The sequence below is a fragment of the Rattus norvegicus genome, chromosome 15 (assembly GCF_036323735.1).
Source record: "Rattus norvegicus strain BN/NHsdMcwi chromosome 15, GRCr8, whole genome shotgun sequence".
Taxonomy (NCBI): Eukaryota; Metazoa; Chordata; class Mammalia; order Rodentia; family Muridae; genus Rattus; species Rattus norvegicus.
Window position 1 is genome coordinate 93,780,092 of NC_086033.1, and position 12,912 is coordinate 93,793,003.

General features: G+C 37.0%; 1 pseudogene; it reads left to right on the forward strand.

Annotated features, from left to right (window-relative positions):
- The first annotated feature begins 10,715 nt into the window (after positions 1–10,715).
- On the forward strand, positions 10,716–11,514 carry Hnrnpa1-ps27 (heterogeneous nuclear ribonucleoprotein A1, pseudogene 27; annotated as a pseudogene).
- Positions 11,515–12,912: the final 1,398 nt, after the last annotated feature.

Sequence of the window (12,912 nt, forward strand, 5' to 3'; positions counted from 1 at the left end):
GGAAATAGAAGCAATCAAGAAAGAACACATGGAAACAACCCTGGATATAGAAAACCAAAAGAAGAGACAAGGAGCTGTAGATACAAGCTTCACCAACAGAATACAAGAGATGGAAGAGAGAATCTCAGGAGCAGAAGATTCCATAGAAATCATTGACTCAACTGTCAAAGATAATGTAAAGCGGAAAAAGCTACTGGTCCAAAACATACAGGAAATCCAGGACTCAATGAGAAGATCAAACCTAAGGATAATAGGTGTAGAAGAGAGTGAAGACTCCCAGCTCAAAGGACCAGTAAATATCTTCAACAAAATCATAGAAGAAAACTTCCCTAACCTAAAAAAAGAGATACCCATAGACATACAAGAAGCCTACAGAACTCCAAATAGATTGGACCAGAAAAGAAACACCTCCCGTCACATAATTGTCAAAACACCAAACGCACAAAATAAAGAAAGAATATTAAAAGCAGTAAGGGAAAAAGGTCAAGTAACATATAAAGGGAGACCTATCAGAATCACACCAGACTTCTCGCCAGAAACTATGAAGGCCAGAAGATCCTGGACTGATGTCATACAGACCCTAAGAGAACACAAATGCCAGCTCAGGTTACTGTATCCAGCAAAACTCTCAATTAACATTGATGGAGAAACCAAGATATTCCATGACAAAACCAAATTTACACAATATCTTTCTACAAATCCAGCACTACAAAGGATAATAAATGGTAAAGCCCAACATAAGGAGGCAAGCTATACCCTAGAAGAAGCAAGAAACTAATCGTCTTGGCAACAAAACAAAGAGAATGAAAGCACACAAACATAACCTCACATCCAAATATGAATATAACGGGAAGCAATAATCACTATTCCTTAATATCTCTCAATATCAATGGCCTCAACTCCCCAATAAAAAGACATAGATTAACAAACTGGATACGCAACGAGGACCCTGCCTTCTGCTGCCTACAGGAAACACACCTCAGAGACAAAGACAGACACTACCTCAGAGTGAAAGGCTGGAAAACAACTTTCCAATCAAATGGTCAGAAGAAGCAAGCTGGAGTAGCCATTCTAATATCAAATAAAATCAATTTCCAACTAAAAGTCATCAAAAAAGATAAGGAAGGACACTTCATATTCATCAAAGGAAAAATCAACCAAGATGAACTCTCAATCCTAAATATCTATGCCCCAAATACAAGGGCACCTACATACGTAAAAGAAACCTTACTAAAGCTCAAAACACACATTGCACCTCACACAATAATAGTGGGAGATTTCAACACCCCACTCTCATCAATGGACAGATCATGGAAACAGAAGTTAAACAGTGATGTCGACAGACTAAGAGAAGTCATGAGCCAAATGGACTTAACAGATATTTATAGAACATTCTATCCTAAAGCAAAAGGATATACCTTCTTCTCAGCTCCTCATGGTACTTTCTCCAAAATTGACCATATAATTGGTCAAAAAACGGGCCTCAACAGGTACAGAAAGATAGAAATAATCCCATGCGTGCTATCGGACCACCACGGCCTAAAACTGGTCTTCAATAACAATAAGGGAAGAATGCCCACATATACGTGGAAATTGAACAATGCTCTACTCAATGATAACCTGGTCAAGGAAGAAATAAAGAAAGAAATTAAAAACTTTTTAGAATTTAATGAAAATGAAGATACAACATACTGAAACTTATGGGACACAATGAAAGCTGTGCTAAGAGGAAAACTCATAGCGCTGAGTGCCTGCAGAAAGAAACAGGAAAGAGCATATGTCAGCAGCTTGACAGCACACCTAAAAGCTCTAGAACAAAAAGAAGCAAATACACCCAGGAGGAGTAGAACGCAGGAAATAATCAAACTCAGAGCTGAAATCAACCAAGTAGAAACAAAAAGGACCATAGAAAGAATCAACAGAACCAAAAGTTGGTTCTTTGAGAAAATCAACAAGATAGATAAACCCTTAGCCAGACTAACGAGAGGACACAGAGAGTGTGTCCAAATTAACAAAATCAGAAATGAAAAGGGAGACAAAACTACAGATTCGGAGGAAATTCAAAAAATCATCAGATCTTACTATAAAAACCTATATTCAACAAAATTTGAAAATCTTCAGGAAATGGACAATTTCCTAGACAGATACCAGGTATCGAGGTTAAATCAGGAACAGATAAACCAGTTAAACAACCCCATAACTCCTAAGGAAATAGAAGCAGTCATTAAAGGTCTCCCAACCAAAAAGAGCCCAGGTCCAGACTGGTTTAGTGCAGAATTCTATCAAACCTTCATAGAAGACCTCATACCAATATTATCCAAACTATTCCACAAAATTGAAACAGATGGAGCCCTACCGAATTCCTTCTACGAAGCCACAATTACTCTTATACCTAAACCACACAAAGACACAACAAAGAAAGAGAACTTCAGACCAATTTCCCTTATGAATATCGACGCAAAAATACTCAATAAAATTCTGGCAAACCGAATTCAAGAGCACATCAAAACAATCATCCACCATGATCAAGTAGGCTTCATCCCAGGCATGCAGGGATGGTTTAATATACGGAAAACCATCAACGTGATCCATCATATAAACAAACTGAAAGAACAGAACCACATGATCATTTCATTAGATGCTGAGAAAGCATTTGACAAAATTCAACACCCCTTCATGATAAAAGTCCTGGAAAGAATAGGAATTCAAGGCCCATACCTAAACATAGTAAAAGCCATATACAGCAAACCAGTTGCTAACATTAAACTAAATGGAGAGAAACTTGAAGCAATCCCACTAAAATCAGGGACTAGACAAGGCTGCCCACTCTCTCCCTACTTATTCAATATAGTTCTTGAAGTTCTAGCCAGAGCAATCAGACAACAAAAGGAGATCAAAGGGATACAGATCGGAAAAGAAGAGGTCAAAATATCACTATTTGCAGATGACATGATAGTATATTTAAGTGATCCCAAAAGTTCCACCAGAGAACTACTAAAGCTGATAAACAACTTCAGCAAAGTGGCTGGGTATAAAATTAACTCAAATAAATCAGTTGCCTTCCTCTATACAAAAGAGAAACAAGCCGAGAAAGAAATTAGGGAAACGACACCCTTCATAATAGACCCAAATAATATAAAGTACCTCGGTGTGACTTTAACCAAGCAAGTAAAAGATCTGTACAATAAGAACTTGAAGACACTGAGGAAAGAAATTGAAGAAGACCTCAGAAGATGGAAAGATCTCCCATGCTCATGGATTGGCAGGATTAATATAGTAAAAATGGCCATTTTACCAAAAGCAATCTACAGATTCAATGCAATCCCCATCAAAATACCAATCCAATTCTTCAAAGAGTTAGACAGAACAATTTGCAAATTCATCTGGAATAATAAAAAACCCAGGATAGCTAAAGCTATCCTCAACAATAAAAGAACTTCAGGGGGAATCACTATCCCTGAACTCAAGCAGTATTACAGAGCAATAGTGATAAAAACTGCATGGTATTGGTACAGAGACAGACAGATAGACCAATGGAATAGAATTGAAGACCCAGAAATGAACCCACACACCTATGTTCACTTGATTTTTGACAAAGGAGCCAAAACCATCCAATGGAAAAAAGATAGCATTTTCAGCAAATGGTGCTGGTTCAACTGGAGGGCAACATGTAGAAAAATGCAGATCGATCCATGCTTATCACCCTGTACAAAGCTTAAGTCCAAGTGGATCAAGGACCTCCACATCAAACCAGACACACTCAAACTAATAGAAGAAAAACTAGGGAAGCATCTGGAACACATGGGCACTGGAAAAAATTTCCTGAACAAAACACCAATGGCTCATGCTCTAAGATAAAGAATCGACAAATGGGATCTCATAAAACTGCAAAGCTTCTGTAAGGCAAAGGACACTGTGGTTAGGACAAAACGGCAACCAACAGATTGGGAAAAGATCTTTACCAAACCTACAACAGATAGAGGCCTTATATCCAAAATATACAAAGAACTCAAGAAGTTAGACCGCAGGGAAACAAATAACCCTATTAAAAAATGGGGTTCAGAGCTAAACAAAGAATTCACAGCTGAGGAATGCCGAATGGCTGAGAAACACCTAAAGAAATGTTCAGCATCTTTAGTCATAAGGGAAATGCAAATCAAAACAACCCTGAGATTTCACCTCACACCAGTGCGATTGGCTAAGATCAAAAACTCAGGTGACAGCAAATGCTGGCGAGGATGTGGAGAAAGAGGAACACTCCTCCATTGTTGGTGGGATTGCAGACTGGTAAAACCATTCTGGAAATCAGTCTGGAGGTTCCTCAGAAAATTGGACATTGAACTGCCTGAGGATCCAGCTATACCTCTCTTGGGCATATACCCAAAAGATGCCTCAACATATAAAAGAGACACGTGCTCCACTATGTTCATCGCAGCCTTATTTATAATAGCCAGAAACTGGAAAGAACCCAGATGCCCTTCAACAGAGGAATGGATACAGAAAATGTGGTACATCTACACAATGGAATATTACTCAGCTATCAAAAACAACGAGTTTATGAAATTCGTAGGCAAATGGTTGGAACTGGAAAATATCATCCTGAGTGAGCTAACCCAATCACAGAAAGACATACATGGTATGCACTCATTGATAAGTGGCTATTAGCCCAAATGCTTGAATTACCCTAGATCCCTAGAACAAACGAAACTCAAGACGGATGATCAAAATGTGAATGCTTCACTCCTTCTTTAAATGAGGAAAAAGAATACCCTTGGCAGGGAAGGGAGAGGCAAAGATTAAAACAGAGACTGAAGGAACACCCATTCAGAGCCTGCCCCACATGTGGCCCATACATATACAGCCACCCAATTAGACAAGATGGATGAAGCAAAGAAGTGCAGACCGACAGGAGCCGGATGTAGATCGCTCCTGAGAGACACAGCCAGAATACAGCAAATATAGAGGCGAATGCCAGCAGCAAAACACTGAACTGAGAATAGGTCCCCTATTGAAGGAATCAGAGAAAGAACTGGAAGAGCTTGAAGGGGCTCGAGACCCCAAAAGTACAACAATGCCAAGCAACCAGAGCTTCCAGGGACTAAGCCACTACCTAAAGACTATACATGGACTGACCCTGGACTCTGACCCCATAGGTAGCAATGAATATCCTAGTAAGAGCACCAGTGGAAGGGGAAGCCCTGGGTCCTGCTAAGACTGAACCCCCAGTGAACTAGTCTATGGGGGGAGGGCGGCAATGGGGGGAGGGTTGGGAGGGGAACACCCATAAGGAAGGGGAGGGGGGAGGGGGATGTTTGCCCGGAAACCGGGAAAGGGAATAACATTCGAAATGTATATAAGAAATACTCAAGTTAATAAAAAAAAAAAAAAGAAGTGAAGAATTAATTCTTCAACATGTCCAATTGAAAAAAGTTTAAAAACACATTGTTAATAGCATACAATGAATTATTCTCTACCAGTAGATGCAATGTTTAACTCCATATTTTAGAAAATAAATGATAAAATATGTACAGAAAAGGCTCCACTGATATGTCACAGACATTACAAACAAAAATGTAATGACGAATGGTGAAGTTTTAGTTTTACCTGTGAGAGGAAGTGTGGCTACATTCGCCTATGTAACTAGTCCCATGTGATTGCATAATACCTTCAAAAAGTCTGGGAAATACACAGAAAAGCTTCAAGTAAGATTTCCCATTAAACACAGGGCCATGAATATGTAGGGATGGCTCCAAAGTTAAAAGTGCAATTCTAGAGAAATGATTATAAGTTCTCAACATCCAAAGTCTGGTGGCTGACAAACTCCTGGTTCTCCATCTCCAAGTAATTCAACAACTTCTTCTGGACTCCTGACACACACACACACACACACACACACACACACACACACACACACACATACACACACACACACAAACACACACACAAACAGAAAGAGAGAGAGAAAGTACATATATATGCACACATTAAAACACAAATACACATTCCAATGCATATACTCAGACACATGCACATAAATGAAATAAATTCTTAGAAAAATACAACTAAACCATAAGTTTTTATATTTGTTTTTGAAATAAGGACATAAATTGTAACACAAAAGTGAACAACTAGTATGAGCATTCATGTTTTTATGGCTGTAAAACAAGCTGCACTCCTAAGGGTTAAAGAGATAGATGTCTAGAGGTCAGGGTTCACCTAGTAAATTGGGAGAGTTTGATTCTTTTCTTGACTTGTGTTTTCCATTATTTTTCGGAAATTGGTTTGGAACCCTTGAAAGCTTCTTGTGAGCTACTGTTTCCCACAAAGGAACTCACATATCATTAACATGTATTCTTGTTACTATAGAACAGATGGGATGGGTTATATCATATGCAACTGGGTCTCAGCTATTTAGTGTGTCTATTCTATGTGTCTGTCCTCTTCCCCTTCAAAGGTAAAACGTGCCTAAGGAAGTGAACACCTTTCTCTGATATTGAGTAGGCTAAGTGAAAATTCATGTGATTAGGTCCTGGTAAATTAGTTTATGATAAAAACAGTATATTAGTCAGGATTAACTAAAAGAATAAAACTAAGAGAATCAATATATACTACAAAGTTAAATTGCATAGTGTGATGATTTGAATAAGCATGGCCTCTGCAGACTCATACATTTGAATCATTAACCCATAGGGAGTGGCACTATTAGGTCGTTTGACCTGGTTAGAGGAAGTTCTGGTCTTATTGGAAGAAGGACATCACTGTGGTGACAGTTTTGTGATCTCCTTTGCCCAAGTTATTCCTAGTATGGCACATTGTCCTTTTCTGTTACATGTTGATCAAGATGTAGCACTCTTGACTCTTTCTCCAGGATGTCTGACTGGATGTTGCCGTGTTTCCTGCCGTGGTGATAACACACTAAGCTTCTATAAGTCAGCCCAATTAAACGTCTTTTAGAAGTTGCCATGGTCATGATGCCTCTTCCCAGCAGTGGAAACCCCAACTAAGATACATGGCATGGGATGGGTAATCCATGTTAGACCCATTTATACACTTGAACATTTAAGAAATCTGTAAATGTGTAATGCCCAAGATTGGATTTCTATACAGACAAATTTGGCCCTAAAATTCTGGTGAATTCCTGGAGAATGGTTTGTCTTTCCTGTACATTAGCTCAAAGCAAAGAGTCGCCATGCTAAGGAAGAATGGCAGCAGCAGTTGCAGATGCGGACACAGTTTACTGATCAGTAGGGAGTGAAGCCAGGCAAGTCTGAAGGACACTGCTTCACAGTCCTCATTGTATCTGGGTTATAAAAGTCATTTGCTGAGATACTGGGCAGTGCTTGCCCCACAATAAGTCATTCTAGGGTAATCTCTCCTTCTCTTAAGATCATTTCCACCCATGAGTTTGTTTTATTTTGAAACATACAGGAAAATAAGAAGTATAAGGATTGTCTGCTGAACATTCCACTTTTCTATGAAGCAGTTAGATATTTACAATGTTCTAATGTACTTGAAATGGGATATTCTGCTATGTTTATTTAAATTGCTACAATGTTATTTATTTCAAAATGAAGGTTATGATTTTCATAGTTCTTCTACATGCTGACCTCCAGTTGAACCAGCACCATTTGTTGAAAATGCTATCTTTCTTCCATTGGATGGTTTTAGCTCCTTTGTCAAAGATCAAGTGACTATATGTGTGTGGGTTCATTTCTGGGTCTTCAATTCTGTTCCACTGATCTACCTGCCTGTCTCTGTACCAATACCATACAGTTTTTATGACTATTGCTCTGTAATACTGCTTGAAGAAAGGGATGGTGATTCTCCCAAAAGTTCTTTTATTGTTGAGTATAGTTTTCACTATCCTGGGTTTTTGTTATTCCAAATGAATTTGCAAATTGTTCTTTCTATCTCTATAAAGAATTGAGTAGGATTTTTGATGGGGATTGCATTGAATCTGTAGATAGTTTTTGGTAAAATGGCCATGTTTTCTATACTAATCCTGCCAATCCATGAGCATGCAAGACCTTTCCATCTTCTGAGATCTTCCTCAATTTCTTTCTTCAGAGGTTTGAAGTTCTTGTCATAAAGATCTTTCACTTGCTTGGTTAAAGTCACATCAAGATATTTTATGTTATTTGGGATTATTGTGAAGGGTGTCATTTTCTTAATTTCTTTCTCAGCCTGGGTATCCTTTGAGTAGAGGAAGGCTACTGATTTGTTTGAGTTAATTTTATACCCCGACAATTTACTGACGTTGTTTATCAGGTTAAGTAGTTCTCTGGTGGAACTTTTGGGGTTGATTAAGTACGCTATCATATCATCTGCAAATAGTGATATTTTGATTTCTTCCCTTCCAATATGTATCCCTTTGACCTCCTTTCACTCTCTGATTGCTCTGGTTAGGACTTCGAGTACAATATTGAATAAGTAGGTAGAGAGTGAGCAGCCTTGTCTAGTCCCTGATTTTAGTGGTACTGCTTCAAGTCTCTCTCCAGTTAGTTTGATGTTAGCTACTGGTTTGCTGTATATGGCTTTTACTAAGTTTAGTTATGGGCCTTGAATTCCTGTTCTTTCCAGAACTTTTATCATGAAGGGGTGTTGACTTTTGTCAAATGCTTTCTCAGCCTCTAGTGAAATGATCATGTGGTTCTTATCTTTGAGATTGCTTATATAGTGCATTAGATTGATAGTATATTAAACCATCTGTCCATCCCTGGGATGAAGCCTACTTGATCATGATGGATGATTGTTTTGATGTATTCTTGGATTCTGTTTGCAAAAATTATATTGAGTATTTTTGCATCAATATTCATAAGGGAAATTGGTCTGAAGTTCTCTTTCTTTGTTGGGTCTTTGTGTGGTTTTGCTATAAGAGTAATTGTGACTTCATAGAAGGAATTTGGTAGGACTCTGTTTCAATTTTGTGGAATAGTTTGGACAGTATTGGTATAATTAACAACAAAAAATTAATACAGAGGTGGGGACACATGAAATTTATTTTTTTCAAATATTATCACTGTCTATAGAAGTAAATTAATTCGGTAGAATTTTAACTAAAAACAAACATCTTTTCTAATTTCTTTCTAAGATGGATGTTGCTAAGGAGAAATACGATTGTGAACATTGATATTAAGAGAATTTGTGAATGTTTTACTGGGAAAGTGCAGTTTTCTTCAAACCCATTACTTACTGATTATTGGTATTCTAAATTTAAATTTCTTCGAAAGACTTTTTTGACCAATGTAGCCTTCAATAAAAACCTGTCCCTTTATCATAACTATCATCTCTTCCAAACATGCTGAGCTTTAAATTTTATTATTATAATTTATTAATTTTTCTTGGTAATGTTTGTAATTTTTATTTTCCAGAAGATCACTAGAGACAGTAGTAGAGAGGCCACACACATCTTTGTGTTAAGTTAAAATTGTTCCCTTTTCCTACTACTCATGAATGTATCTGTTAAATTCCTGAATAACATGTAATGCTGGCCATTGAATATGAATTTCTAAAATTGAATTTATATGAAATTAGCTATGAGCAAATTTCTGTTGTATGTAATGATGCACATTCACAAATATGTAAGAAAGAAAGCAGGGAAAGTATCCACATGAAAAGGAAAAATAATGAAATGACATTTTACTCTTTGAAAACAGAATCAATTTGATATGAATGACCATTTTGTTTTATTTCCTGGAGGAAAACAGTGTAATGCAAAGACAGACAATTCTGTTCCTAACTGAGTCTGCCTTCTTTTATAAAGCCTCATAGGAATACAATTTCAAAAATAGTCACCAATCATCAAATTGGGAGCTCATGTGTGTATAGTGTGTACTGCTGAATGCATTTCTAGTTATTTCCAGTGAAAGGCAGAGAATCAGTGTTAACTCCTTCATGGACTATGCTAAAATTTCTTATTTCACAAAATATCTTCTATTTATAATTTCTGTGGCTTAATACTGCGATCTTATCTTCATTCAATCCCAAACATACCATAGCTGTATAACCAAAGATTATTTTTATTTCTAAATTTGGTACATATTTAAACCAATGGAAAAACCACGAGTTAACAAATAATATTTACCAAACTTGTATTTTTACTCCCTACTTGAAAACAAATGTGAGAGAAAACTATTTGTCCATCAGACGAGTATGAAAGTATAATAATAGAATAATCTACATAATTTTTTGTCACTCCAATATGTGTGTGTGTGTGCTCATGTGTGTGCATATGCATATGTATGTAAGCTTTTCAGTACAACAGTTTCCAACTAAAGGCACAAAGAACACAAATCGAGAATAGACAAATATTTGAATTAAAATTAGTGCTCTCTCCCCATAAAGTGTAAGGGTGATGCACACATTTCAATAGATTCATATACAAGTATGACTATTTTTCTTCTTGGAAGAGGCAAGTCTGGTCTCAAAATGGAGGGCCATGATCCAAAGGAACCAGAGCAGCTGAGGAAGCTGTTTTATTGTTGGTCTGAGCTTTGAAACCTTAGAGGTTAGCTTAAGAGAACATGTTGAGAAATAGGGCACACTTACAGAGTGTGTGGTAATGAGAGATACTTAAACAGAACATTCCAGAGGTTTTGGTTTTGTGACCTAGTCTTGTGTACAAGATGTGGATCCCGTAATGTGTGCAAGGCCTCAGAAGGTTGATGAGTTTGTAGTGGAACCAAGAGAGCTGTTTCTGGAGAGGATTCTGTAAAGCATAGGACCCATTTATGGTGAAGAAAATTTTTGTTAGTGGTATTAAAGAGGATACAGAAGAATATAATCTGAGAGACTATTTTGAAAAGTATGGCAAGATTGAAACCATAGAAGTTATAGAAGACTGGCAGAGTAGGAAAAAGGGAGTATTTGTTTTTGTAACTTTTGATGATCATGCCACAGTTGATAAATATGTTGTTCACAAATACAACACTATTAATGGGCATAATTATGGAGTGAAAAGAGCCCTTTCTAAGTAGGAGACAGAGTCTGCTGGATCACAAAGAGTTCATGGAGGTGGATCTAGCAAATGTATGGGTCATAGAGGAAACCTTGGAGGTGGCAGAGGAGACTTTGGTCATGGAGGAAACTTTGGTGGAAGAGGAGGCTATGGTGGTGGAGGTGGTGGCAGCAGAAGTTATTATCTAAGTAGTGATGGTAGATAGAATGGATTTAGAGGTGATGGTGGCAACTATGGTGGTGGTCTTGGTTACAGTTGCAGAGGAGGTTATGGAGGTGATGGACTGGGCTATGGAGACCAAGGTGGTGAATATGGTGGAGGAGGAGCAGGAGGATATGATGGTTACAATGGAAGAGGAAATTTTGGTGGAGGTAGTGGTGGAAACTATAACTTTGGAAATTATAGTGGACAGCAACAATCAAATTATGGACCCATAAATGGGGAAGTTTTGGTACTGAGGGAAGCTCAGGCAGTCCCTACAGTGGTGATATAGATCTGGTGCTGGAAGTAGTGGATATGGTCCAGAAGGTTTTAAAATAAAACAAAAATGGCTATAGTTCTTAGCAGGAGAGAGAGAGGAAGGAGAGGAAAGCTGCAGGTTCCTTTGAGACAGTCATCCTCAATGCATTAGAGGAACTGTAACAATCTGCCACGGAAGGAACAGGGATATATATTCAGAAAAGTTACCGTGGACAAGACAGGAAGCCCCTCTTGTTCAGGACTGTCATAGCCACAGTTTGCAAAAGGTGCAGCTGTCGAATAGTGCAATGTAGGGTCAATTAGATGTACATCTCTGCAGTGTTTTATCTGTTGTAGCTTTGTCTTTTTCTTTTCATTACATCAGGTATATTGCCCTGTAGTGGTACTGGAAATAAAAAGTTAAGGAATTTTAAACTTTTCAATATTTGTGTAGTTCAGTTTTTCTACATTTTAGTACAGAAAATTTAACAAAATTTAGTTTCGAAGGTGTTTCCTGGTGAGTTAACAAGCAAAGAATATCATCGTTAAGGTCTATTTTGTATGAATATTCCTAAAGTTAGATCTAAAAAACACCTACCAACTTGCAGTTGAAGGGGAATCTATTCTCCCCATTTCCAAAATTGTGATGAGTGGGCAATGAAGTGAAGAGAATAAATATTTGTATGTTTGCAATGCATGTTTTAGATAATTAGGATGGCATAATAATCAATGGCATATTTATCAATTAAATAGCATTAAGATTACCTTCAAAAAGATATCAAAAAAGAGAAAATTGTATAATTTTTGATACATCTACTATCAAATATTCATTTATCTGTATGTTCATTATAATACTTTGTTATTTATTCTAGTGTTATATTTCTAGTGTTTATTATTCATTCTAGTGTTTATTCTAGTGTCATACAGTAGTGAAGCACAATACTGAATTTACATCCTTTTTTAATTAAAGAATAACGGAAAAGCACAAGTTAACAGGATTCTTAAACAAGTAGCTTAGAGTTGATATCCATCATGACTACCTGTTGCACATCTCTGGATTCCTTAGAAACGAACTAACTCTTGAATGTCCTGAGTATTGATTTTCTCATACTTTAGGTTATGTGAGTTTCCTCTTGGTAGACATTAATATTGTGAAAATAAATAAGTGAGTAGAGAATTTGAAACAGTACTCAAAATTTAATACATAAAATAATCAATCAACATCACTTTAAAATACACTACTAACAGCTCGAAGTGAGACTTGGGGAAGGTGTTTTCCAAGAATCCATGAAACAATCAGTCAAAGAATATAATTTGAAAATAAAATAAAATAATTCATTATTGGTATTAAGTATTTTTGTATTGATAAATCTAATACTTTGTGGACAGGATAGTAATGAATATAATCAACACCATTGTATTGTTGCATCTATAATTTTGTAGTTCATCGTTTGGATTGGAACACATTCCTTGGTGAGTGAACATAATATGCATAT